Consider the following 12,002-nt stretch of genomic DNA (forward strand, 5'->3'; position numbering starts at 1 on the left):
GTTTTTTTTGGCCACACCTCATTATTTCTGCTATTATTAGGCTCTCGCAGCATTGTTTGTCATCTTGTCAAGGCCCCTGAGTTTCTATGGATACTGCTCCCTAAGTGGCCACGCTATCAATTAAGACAGCTTCGTGTCTGAACTCTTCCAGTGGACTCTGCGAAGATCCAGAGATAATTTCTCTGCAATGCTCTGTTTGTTACTGAGCTGCCTTTTCAGTAATGACTGCTCAGTCAGAGCCCGGTGCATTCAGGTTTTCTAAGCATTACCAGTCTCAAAGGCAGGATCACCTGCCTGACAAATAGAATTAGGTGGGTTAATAACAAACCACCAGATAATATATATATATATATGTATGTGGCAGGCTGTAATATATAGCAATAATGAGGTAACCATCATAGTGAGGGAAGTAAGTAAAAGGCACCAGCCAGAAAACCTGCATGGAATAAAAGGATGTTTGCTTTATAGTGCTCTTTTGGGACACTCTGGGAAGAGGAAAAGCCTCTTTTTTTTTTTTTTTTTTTCTTGATTACCAGCTTGAAGACAGACATGCGTGCAAAGCTGAAAGGATGCCGAGTGTTTCTTCTGAAAGTGGGGCTGCTTGAAAGTTTCCAAATAGAGCAATTAAAACTTGTTTTCCTTATGGAAAGCAGCACAGGCAAGCAAAATGAAAGGCGTATCATTTTTGGTGGGAAAAATGGGCAGAGGAAAATGGTGCTGGGTTTATTGGGACTTCACTGGGAACAGGCTGAGCAGAAGGAGCAGCCTCACTCATTGTGGGGCTGTTTCTCACTCTCCTTGATGTTTCTTTTAACACCCAACGTGTTTCCACTGACAAATTTGCTTCACCTGTGGAATTTCTTTTGCGGCTGGTTTGGTGTCTCACAGTCCTGCGAGAGCCGGCGTTGTCTCCGTGCCCGTAGCAGCTCGGTTCTGCCCGCCCTGCACGGGTGAGCAGGATGGGGGCATGTTGCTGGAGGGGTACAAAGCGCTGCCCGGAGAGCACCCTGCCCTGCTCCCCAGCTCTCAGGCAGCCACTTAATATGCCCTTCTGCAACTGTAAAATGGAGATACTTAATGATTTCTCAGAACTATCAGGAGGCTTACAGTCTTCCAGCCACACAGAGAGCCCAGGCACTGTTTGCATTTACTCTCCGGTGAGGATTAGTATCTGGGGGCAGGACGCAGTGGAGAAAAAGGCTTTGATTTGGATTTGAGTTTTGGCTGATGATTACAATTCTTTATATGCTCTAAACCAGTTTATCTATCCCTAGGTGGATGTGTGCTGCCAGCAGTGCTATAATATCCATCGAGGGCCGCCCAGAGGTACAAGGAATAAACTCATACGTTATTAGCTAATACAGGAAAGTGATTCGATATGGGTCTCAGAAGCTGGAGTAGATAAATAGGATGATAAATGCTGGCATTAGCAGACGTGACTGACTCCTCTGTCTCTGTGATTTGGTAGTGCCCAGTAATTAAATAGTTGGAGTCTAATGTATTTTAAACTAGAGCCGCAGCCTGTAAATCACGGAGATTATGCTCTTCCCCGCTGTGCGCTCTCTGGGTCGGGAGGAATTTCCACTCCTGTGCTGCAGCTGTCCGTGGGCTCCAGCTGGGTATTGCATCAGTCGGGACTGGGAAAGGCAGCACCAGCCCTGTTGCTGGTCCTGGGCTATAAACCCATTCCTGGAGCCTTTCCGTCCCAGCAGGGCATTGTCTCCAGCCCCGGAAAGGTCCCAGCCCCACGTCCTTTCCATCTTGGGTTGTCTCATCTGTTCTGGCTGGAGCAACTTCATGCCCACATGCATGTGCAAACACACCTGGTGACTTGCAGACCCTAAAAACCAGGGTGCAAAACATGCTGGGGGACGATATGCTCCCCAAACCTGTGCTGTATCGCTGCGACAGCATCAGCCCCTTGGACTGTTTTGCTTTCAGATATGATTTTCACGATTATTGTTTTCAATTATCCCAATTTATCATTGTATTTACCCCGAGGTTTAACTTTATGTGCAGCCAGACTAAACCCTGTACTTAAATGAAAATGTTTTGGTTTGTGTTATATAGGCCGTCTAAGAAGGAAACCCAACTCTTTCCAATGCAGCTTGAAGCCGTACTGAGGTAAAAGTTACTTTTTATCTTAATACAAAAGTAGTTTTCATTTTTCATCCTTTTATTGGCCAGACCTGATTCTTCTGCTGGAGGTAGGTTGTATTACGCAGTTTCTCCATTAACATTTAGCAAAGGACAGATTTAAACATTTCCGTGCCATTCAGCCTTTTTACACCTTTTAACATAGTTCCTGGATTAGCTCAGGCTTTCATTCAAAATTTTCTCTGCGATAACTGGCCACACATTCAGCAGACATCGCTTTACAAGAGACCTGCTATAATGACCCTGCCCACATGCAGAAAGGCTGCCTGGAACCACAGCTGTAATAAAACCTGTCCCCGCTCTTCCTGGATATAATTATTTTTAATAAAATCTATTTGTACCTCAAATTCTTTCCTCTTCCAGCTCATGCATTTTTAAATAAAACAAGTAATTCTGCCATATAGTTACAAGTTACGGTCGCTGAGTTCTGCCTGCTGTTCTGCACACAGTGGCCACAAGAAACTTTCCTCTGACAAGAAGGATAAAGATGAGTTCTCCTGTTTTAGCTAAAAGAAATGTTTCTTCCACTCTTTTTATTAGTAGAAGCTGGTGACCTTCAACTCTCAGCCTGAAGCAACAACTAGTATCTATACCACTTGCAGCAAGATTAGCAGCAGGTTAATGACTGGTGAGCAGGAATTATTGGAGAGGAGTTTGTGTTTTGGAAAGTGTGAGGTATAACCCCCTCCCTGCTGGGCATTGCGGGGAGTTTGCTCATCTGTAAATCATCCTGTAGCTTGTTTTTATCATAGGCTGTTGCTGTTTTGCCTTCCAGCTTATTTTTAGCCTGCCTGTTCCAGGTACTGCTGTGATACATGACCCGTGTAAACCCAAGGGACGTCACCCTGCAAACAGTCGTGTGTCAGCTGCCCTTGGCCAGTGGGATGTCGAAGGACAGGGGGACTTTCAGACTCACCCGGCTCCATGGTGAGCTGCAGTGGAATTAAGGATCAACCCTTTTTCCCAAGTCCCACGGTAGCCCCTGCTTTCCACTCTCTTGTGCCTCTCTGCTCCATCCTTCGAATGCTTTTTTTTTTTTGTTTAGCGTAAATATAAATTACTCAAATGAGAGTAGTGTGTGGAAGGCAGTAGAAACCACTTCATCCGATACTAAAGGGATCAGGATATTTTAGCCAAGTGAGCTGGTAAATGGAAAATGCAGCTGGATGTAGATGAATGCAGAATGATGACTGGGGGCAGTGCACGGAAAGAGGGTGTATAATGGTGGGGGCACACAGAAAGCGTAACAGCCAGAGGGGAGGCAGGGGTTACTGCAAAAAATCTTTGGAGCGATCCAGCTAACACGGGGTGGAATGGAATAAAGTACCCCCAGACCCTGATGTACATCAGCGAAGGTGGTGGTGGACTTTGCAGAGGTTTCCCATGTAAGCAGCCAGCCCACGGCTTTGCAGCACGAATAGTAAATGCGGACGTGTCCCATAAACTGCTCCTTACAGCACTTTTGCTGTCGCACCTCTTTTAAGATAGCAAAGATGAGTCATTTCTCCAAGCATGTTATAAACGTTGCTGAGTTAATTCATTGGCTTTTGTGTGTGTGGAGTGGTGAACAGGAAAGCAAAGGGGGTCAGGTTTGCCTGCAGCCGTCTTTTATGGTCAACTTGGCCAATTTTCTGTGTAACTATAATAAATCACAGCGACAGATGCACAGGATGGTGTTGTCTTTATGTAATTATTCCATAAATCGCCCCATTTTCTCCCCCAGAAAGCCCTCCCAGTTCCTTCCCTTTTCTTTGCTGGAGAAGGTTGTTATCCTGAACACAATAAGACAAATGTGTTTGAAGAACTTATTTTGTAAGCAAAGGGTAAAGAGATGGAGCCTGCTCCTTTTTCCCTTGCATGGCTGTTTGCTCCAAGGGGGATTGCAAAGCAAGGGAAACAATCTTACAGCTCAGGAAATCGAGCGTGAACTCCAGGACTGAAGCAAAAGCATCTTGCTGAAAAACCAGTCAACACCGAGCCAAGCTGCCAAGGGCGACGATGGGGGGAGCAGCCAGTGGGCTGGGGAGACGGGTGACGGCACGGGCGAGCGTGGCTCTCCCTCCTCCTTTAGCTCTGCGTTTCATTTCACCTGAGCTGCAGATTGGAGGTGCCTCCTGTACTCTCTGTAGTTAGTTTCACCGTGGCATTTGGCTCCTCTGCAGAAAAACACCTTTTTTTTTTTTTTTTTTTTATTCCCCCCCCCCCCCAGTAAATTTTGAAATCCCACACCGCTGTAACAAAGGGAAGCTTTTGCATCTTTAAGTCGTCCCTGTGCAAGTGACATTTTAGGGCACTTTGGCTTCCCAGCTGCTGCAGATGGCACCCATCACTCAGCCTGACAGAGTCACCTTGCTGAGCAGCACAGAGGCACCTTCCACGCCAGCCCAGCTCCTTCCTGCGAACGGCACGCTCTGCTGCAGGTTTGCTTCTGAGAAGCTTTTAATTCTCTTCTTACTCCTTTTCCTTTCCCATTCCCTGGCTAACTCCTCTTTCAGAGTGCTTAACAGTAAGCACACAGGCCAGGCACACAGAGAAGCCAGATAAACTATTCTCCTGTGGGCACTTGCAGTTATAAAACCCACACAATTTGTGTGCAGCAAGACTTTGGGGACCTCTTGGCTTGGCTAGTATTTTGATAACCAAGCTCGTGTTTCTCCCTCCCCTTGCCCTGCAGAAGATACTTTTTAAAAATACAGCAAGTGGGAAGGAATAATAAATAAGTAAATAAACGAATAAGACCTTTTCCCAACAAGGACATAAAACTTCCGTCAAATTGGCCACGTCACTAGAGACCCAAAGCTAATAAGTCAATTTTACATCTGTATAATAAACTCATTTATTAGGTTTTTATTTTAAGAGTTGGTGGTATTAATTAGATTGATATGGCCCATAAATCACTTGATTTGGCTGAGCCCTCAGATAATTGTAATTTAAATTAATACAAGTGCAGCTTAATTAATCTGATTAAAGCCTAGGACAAGCAATGTACTGTTTGCAGCATCCAGGAGTACATCACAGGGAAAAGGAGCATTTTAAGGTAACACAGGGAGCAGGAGGGTCACAGGAGGGCCAGGCCAGCTCAGCTGGTGAATCAAGGTACAAGAGTAGAGCTGTAGAAGGTGCAACCCAAAAACCAGTGCAACATGCAAGGTGAGAAGCTCAGACCTACAAAGCCAGGCATCTCTTAAATATCACAAAGACTGGCTGCTTGCTGGGGCTCAGTGCAAAAGGCCAATGTGGTACAGCCCTGAGACCTGGCAGCCAGGCAAAGCTCATCGCAGCTTCAGGGCCAAGCGAGGAGCTGAACTTCACAAACTCACAGCAGCTGCTCTGGTTTTGGGGAGTCCAGATCTTCTTTCATCCTTTGGCACAAATGAATGAACTCCCCGGAAGGTGAGTTTAAGCCATCAGTGAGCATAAGCCACAGCCTGATCTCCTTTGCAGCCGCTATGTCTTGATTTCTTTTCTCCCTTCAGTGCTGCTGAGAGGAGATAACGTTCCTTTCCAGGAGTGAATAATCGGTTAATCAGTTCTTCCCTGCCCAAGGGACTAGACCCCTGCCAGGCAGGGGCTGCCCTGTTCCCCCGGCACTGGCAGCGAGCAGACCAGGATGAGCAAACAGAGCAGGTTCACATGGAGGTTAGTTGATGTGCCCCATCCGAGACATACCCACCCCGCAATTCCCTTCCCACCAAGAGTATTTCTTCTCTGGTGAAGTCTCTGGATGGCGGATGGTGGTAGTGGGGATTTCATCGTGGCTCACCTACGGAGAGGACTGATGCACCCTCCTGCAGGTATATCCTGCATAAACATGTACATTGTGGTGCGCTCCCACAGGGCTGCACCCATCTGCTTCCCGGTGCCGCGGGTCACTAAACCTTTGCCAGGCAGATAACACCAGACACTTGACCGGTGTTTCCATCTAGTTTTTTCCAGAAGGCTCTGGGCTGACAGCTCTCAAGATTGATGTTCACTGTCTGTACAGCCGAGACAGCTGCCGTGCAGCCTTCTCCCTGTGCTCCTGCTAATTTGCCTTAATCCTGAGTTTAAGTGAGCTCCACCATGGATAAGAGTGGAATTTGGACCCTGTGGTCCATCCTAGCCTTGGTTTGCCTGTTGCCCACAAGTGGTCCACGTGGGATGGTGGCACAAGTCTAATATTTACGCTGATTCCCCAGAAGCTGCATGAAAACCCCTTCCAAGGAGCCCACAGCCCGTTTTGCAGCAACACACTGGCCCAGGGTTTGTGCAGCCGCAGGTTGTTTCCATTAGAGTACGGATGCCATAAAATATGTTTTCTTTAAAAGCAGGAGATAATGCTATTATAGCAGTTGGATTAATCTAATATGCTCCTTCATCTTCTAAAGAGAATTGCCTAAATAGCCAGAGAGAGACACATTTTTATGAGTCCTTCTTAAGGGCTATCAATCAAACTTTCCAAGAAAGGCATTGATGCCCTTTTTGCTCACGAGAGGGAAATCAGATTCCCCATGGCTTTGCTTTCAGCCTGCTGTAGCCTTGCAGTGCAATAGCTGCATCGCAAATGATCTGGGTATCATTTTCTTCTACGGGTTCGGAGGAAAAACCCACACGGAGGAAAACTGTCAGAAAAGAGGGAAAGCAGCCCAATTAGAAGCAATGATCTCTTAGCTCCCTGCCCTCTCTCCCCGCTGGATGAAGCAGATGTAAAACAATAGCTTTATTTGTGAAAATTTTAATTGGATAGTTCAAAGGAAGCAGCGGAGGCTCTTTTGATCTCTTGGTGTGTTTGAATGCCACGTTGCAACGGTGCCTGCTGGCCACGGCAATGACCTCTTGTGTTAATTAGTGTTTATCTGAAATCGAATTAGCTCACAATTGGGAGAAAGCAGAGTGAAAATCAGGGGATAATCATAGATTTGTGTGATTCTCAATTGGAGGTAAAAGCAGCTCTTCGGCTGCTGAAGTTGACATTAAAATAACTCTGAGAACATTACATTTTTTGCTTTGTTTTTCTAATACTCTTCGTCAGATGGTACTATTTCTCTTACTAATACCCTGTGCTGCCTTCATCTTTGCTGAGTCTGCTGGTCTGCGATGCTCATTGGAACTTAAACCATAAACCAACACCGAACAATGATGCATTATTTATAGCAGACCGAATGCTGTAAGGTTGACAATAGTGCAAAGCTTCTCTTTCTTGTGGTCAGTAATCCATAAATAAATACATCATCTATTTAGGTTTGCAGAACTGTCTGATGGATGGGAATAGCCGGCATTATACAACGAGGGCACTGAGGACGCTGTGAAAGCCAGCACCCTTCTGGTGCAAACTGGCCATTTCTGAGCACCAGCATTAAAACTCTTTATGTAGACAGGGGATGTGAGAGGTGCCCAGCCACCTTCCTGGTGCCCTGTGGGGCTCTCTGGAAGGTAAAGGGCAATGGAGTTCTCGATGCAGGAATAGAAATGCATAAAAGCATCAGGTTCTCTGTATGAAATATCAATGAAGGCCAGACTTTTATAGCTAAAACTGTCTCAGGAGGCAGGTATATGGTCCCAGTTTCTGCGCAGAGAATAGCCAGAGACATGGAAGTCAAACATCTGTCCACTATGAACATCTGCAAATCTTCAGAATGTTGGACTGGAATGAAATCTTGTCCTTAGATCAGATCCAGATTCCAAAGCTGCCAAAGTGCAGAAATGGTTTTATCTCAACCTTGCTTTTTGCTCCTCAGCTAGCTTCCAGTGACACCAGGCTAAAAGGTGGACCTTGCCGCTTGCACACGAGGTGTGCCCATCAGCGTGGAGCGAGGCGCTCCGAAAATAACCCGCTGCCGTTCCCATCGCATCCTCGGGCACACAGTGCTCTATGTTCTGGGCTTAGCCACAAGAGGGTGGCATGATGATACGCACCAGGCAGCCTCCCTGCTTCGGCTGTTTCGCTTCTAGCGTGGCATTTTACAGCCAGCCCTGCAGATGTAATAAAACTTCAGAACAGATCCTTATTTTTGGCACACGAACACATTTCCCACTACAAAGGAGCCGGACGGGTGTTTGTGAAGGCAGCTCCGACTGTGCAGTATTCCTTGAAGTTACATGTGTTCTTTATGCCTAAAACCAGCCTTAGTTAGTAGGTACCATAGCAGCATATAAAATTTAGACTATTTAGGGATCAAAACTTTTATTGGTACTTGGTAACTGCTGTAGGGAGAAGTCCACAGATGTTGTTTATGAGCAAATATTATTTTTCATAGTCAGGCATGTTTACAAGACAGCGATGTTCTTTGTGACTGCTTTATGACGCATTGGGATGTTTCTAGCAGCTCTTTATTTGATTATAGCTGACAGTGAACAAGCTGGTTAACAAATATGCACCAAAAAGACTCACGTGACGGCAAGGGAGACTAAGTGAAATGAAACATATTCATTTCATCTAAAATCTACCCAGCCTGGATTGTCTCGGCATGTTTTTCTAAATCAGACTGCCAGTAACCCAACCCAAGTCACTTGTCTCGAATAATGAATCAGTCGATGTGTGTCTCTGTAAGGCAAATTAGCATTTGATTTTGCAAAGCCTCACTTGGGTGACAAGTACCAGTAAGAGCAAGGAGCAGGGCGCAGGGGACGTTCAGGGAGCAATACAAATGGAAGAGACAAAAACCCCCACCACTTCACGTTTTATCTGCAAAGCTTTATAAAGGCTGGAATGTTTTTACCTTACTTTAACATGACAGCTTTCCATGTGTAGACAGACAGATGATGTCGATACTCAGAACACACCTTAGCCTCACTGCTGTGTGAGCCTGGCTCTCATCTAAATCCAAACTCCCCCGTCCTGGGTCTGTGCAGGTTTCTGCAGGGTGCGAGAGTCTCTGCTCACTCGTGGCTTTGCCTGTAGGGCCAGGGCCCTTGGATGCAGAAATCCCTTTTGCCGTGAACATATTTTAAATACAAGCTTCCGAATCTCATTACTTGCTGTCTTTTCCTCTTCCATTCGTTTTTCTCCTAACAATGCACCTGCCGATATCTGCCCCTGAGCCCCATTTTAAGTAGCATTTTCCACAGTTAATGTCACACTCTTGCTCCCTATCTATCTTTGGCGACTGCCAACTGCCTGCAGCAGGACCAGAGGAAGAGGGAAAGCCCTCCCTGGGTATAACAATAACACAACACCCATTCCTGGAAGAATGATGAGATAGGCTGTGTAATAAATATTTATAAGAACAAGCGTAATGAAATGAATCTGTAGTATACTGGGGCTCCCTTGGGGTTTGGTCATCACATGTTTTTTTCCTCTTTTCTTTCTTCTCTGCGATACAGAATTGTCCTGATGTCCCTGGGTTGTCGAGCAAATTGCTTATTGTGTTGCTCACTTACACAATGCATGTTATTATGTGCAACCAGCTGCTCCTGTTTGGCATTGCTTGCACATACAGAACAGGAGGCTACCGTCACTTTTCTCGTCTGGAAGTCAACGTTCCCTCTAGCGCCGAAGTTGCTGCCAGACCAGAAGAAATCTGGCAACAAAGCGAGTCCTGGTGGTAAAGGTCCTTGGGAGACAGACTCTTTTGCTGGGAAGACTGAGGTTGCAGTTTTGCAATGAGTTTGAGCCGATCCAGCTTTGTGCTGCTGTTGAAAGCTTCCTTGTGCCTCTGTATATTCCCATTGCTTTCCTTGTGCTGGCAGTAACTCTCGGGTGATTGCACAGGGAGCTGTAGCAGGGGACTGATTCTGTTGTTATTGTTGTTGCCAATTAAGTTTTCAGCACCATCCTTTCCTCTGTCCAGCTCTGGGCTCATTCAAGCACTAGTGCTGTCACAAAGGAAAGAGCAGCCAACTCCTCTGGTAATTAGAGCAACTTAAGTCCATCCTAAAATGTCAACTTCAGTGCTGTAGACCTGTCTGGAGCCAGAGGTGGTCAGAAACCAGAGCAAGGCTGTATTTCAGACTGGGAATGTTAATCCTGCTTGGGAGAGAAAGAACCTAAGCACTGTCGCAAAGGCGACTCGGGCACTGACCCCCTGCGAGATGGGGGCTGAGTAGCTGCGGGCAGCACCTCATACCCGACAAACTGGAGGGCACTAAACCCTGGGGATGCTTTCACTGAGAAGTGCTTTTGAACAACTGCATCTACAAAAGCTTCAACGTGCTCTAACTTCAGAGCTAGGAGATTTGGCAGCATGGGGATTTGTGTCCAAACTGCTGTTCCTGATCAGCGGTCTGCGGGGGTGCACGCTCAGTCTGCAAAGAAAGTGCCTATTCCAAATTTAAACAGTCCTCTTCAGCCTGAAGTGGACTATTAAACTAAGAGAATATAAAGCGACCTTCATCTGGAATAAGAACACGCTCATCGTGATTTTTAAAATAGCTATCCTGCTTTACATTGCTGTCTCCCTTAACTTTAAATTAACATTTCTTTAATTTGCTTTAACTGCTCTAACTCGACCCCAGCTTCTCACTGATCCAAACTCCAGCCCACGGGAGGCATCCAGGCAGCATTTTCAGCAGTAGGATTCAGACTGAACCTAGAACTGGGACAAGACTGCGCTGCCTATTAAATAATAACGCGCAATGTGCTGTGAATCTGCTTGTTCCTCGCTGCTTTCTCTCTGAAACGGCTTTTCCCTGGTCTTTGAGTTTCTTTTATTTTAGGGGGTCTTTTTTGGGAGCAAGCATTGTTCTTTACCTGCATTTCTTTTGTATCTTGCACAACTGGATCCTGGTAGTCTGAATCCTACAGCTGCCGGCTGGGAGTGGACATGGGCTGCTTAGAGTGGGTTTGGATTCAGACCCTGGAGAAATTCTGGTTCAGCTACCTCCGTAACGTGTGCTGCTGTGCTTCAAGGCCTCTTGCATCTACCTTTCAAAAGCGTGGATCCCCCCTGGGCTGCAGCCTGGCTGCGTGGGAAAAGCTCCTGCTGAGCTAGATAAATTTACACCATTTTTTGCTGTATTTCCCTAATGAGCTTTTTTTCATTGCTGGGATCTCATACAAACCAAGAGATGTGTACGATATACTGCCCATATACCTGACTCACCAAAAGGGTTTTTTTGGAGCACAGAAATAATGTCTCCTGAAGGGGGAACAAAAGGCTGAACTACAAACACCTGCCGCTTGCTGCTGCTACTCTTTGCCATTCACACTTTCTCAGCTCAAAGTATCAGAGGTTTGCAGCTATTGAAAGGTAGAAGAACTCCGTGCCAACAGGGACAGGAACACTGGGGAGTCTGCAGCACATAAATGGGGGCTTTTGCTTGCCATAAGTATGGGGGCAGAAATGCCATTATCTGAGGAAGGAATGTCCCTTCTGTTGGCATGACTGCTGTTGCTTTGTTCTTCACGGACTCACAGCCAGGGAGTTATGCGATCCTTCCCAAATCTAGAAAGTGTCTCTTCTTCCTCTGTAAGTGCCACAAGTCATTTCACACAGCACAGGGCATCTCTGCAGGCGGCTGAAGCAGCTAATGCTTACCCAGGAGGTGTGACACCAGGAATGCCTCCCTGCAGCCACAGGACTCACTCCTGTGAGTGCACATGTCAGCGAAGTTGTGAAGGAGTCACCCTGCGGAAACGCTGGCTGTCGTGAGCTCAGTTTGTGTGTGCTGATGTGGCCGAGAGGGGTGGATGGTGGGGACTTGATGTTACTCTCTCAGCATACACACATACGTGTGAAAGGAGCTGGTGCTCTGGGTCACGTTACTGGCGCTTTCGCAGTTCAGGGGCTGTTTGCTTTTTTTTTTTTTTTTTTCTTTTCCCTAGGGACAGATATTCAAGGAATATATGTTGCAAGCTTGGGTTTGTCGAAATGCTGGTTTAATTTCTGTTTCAACTGACATGCAGGAAGGCAAAGAGATGCCATGGA

Source organism: Falco cherrug, chromosome 7 (assembly GCF_023634085.1).
Source record: "Falco cherrug isolate bFalChe1 chromosome 7, bFalChe1.pri, whole genome shotgun sequence".
Taxonomy (NCBI): Eukaryota; Metazoa; Chordata; class Aves; order Falconiformes; family Falconidae; genus Falco; species Falco cherrug.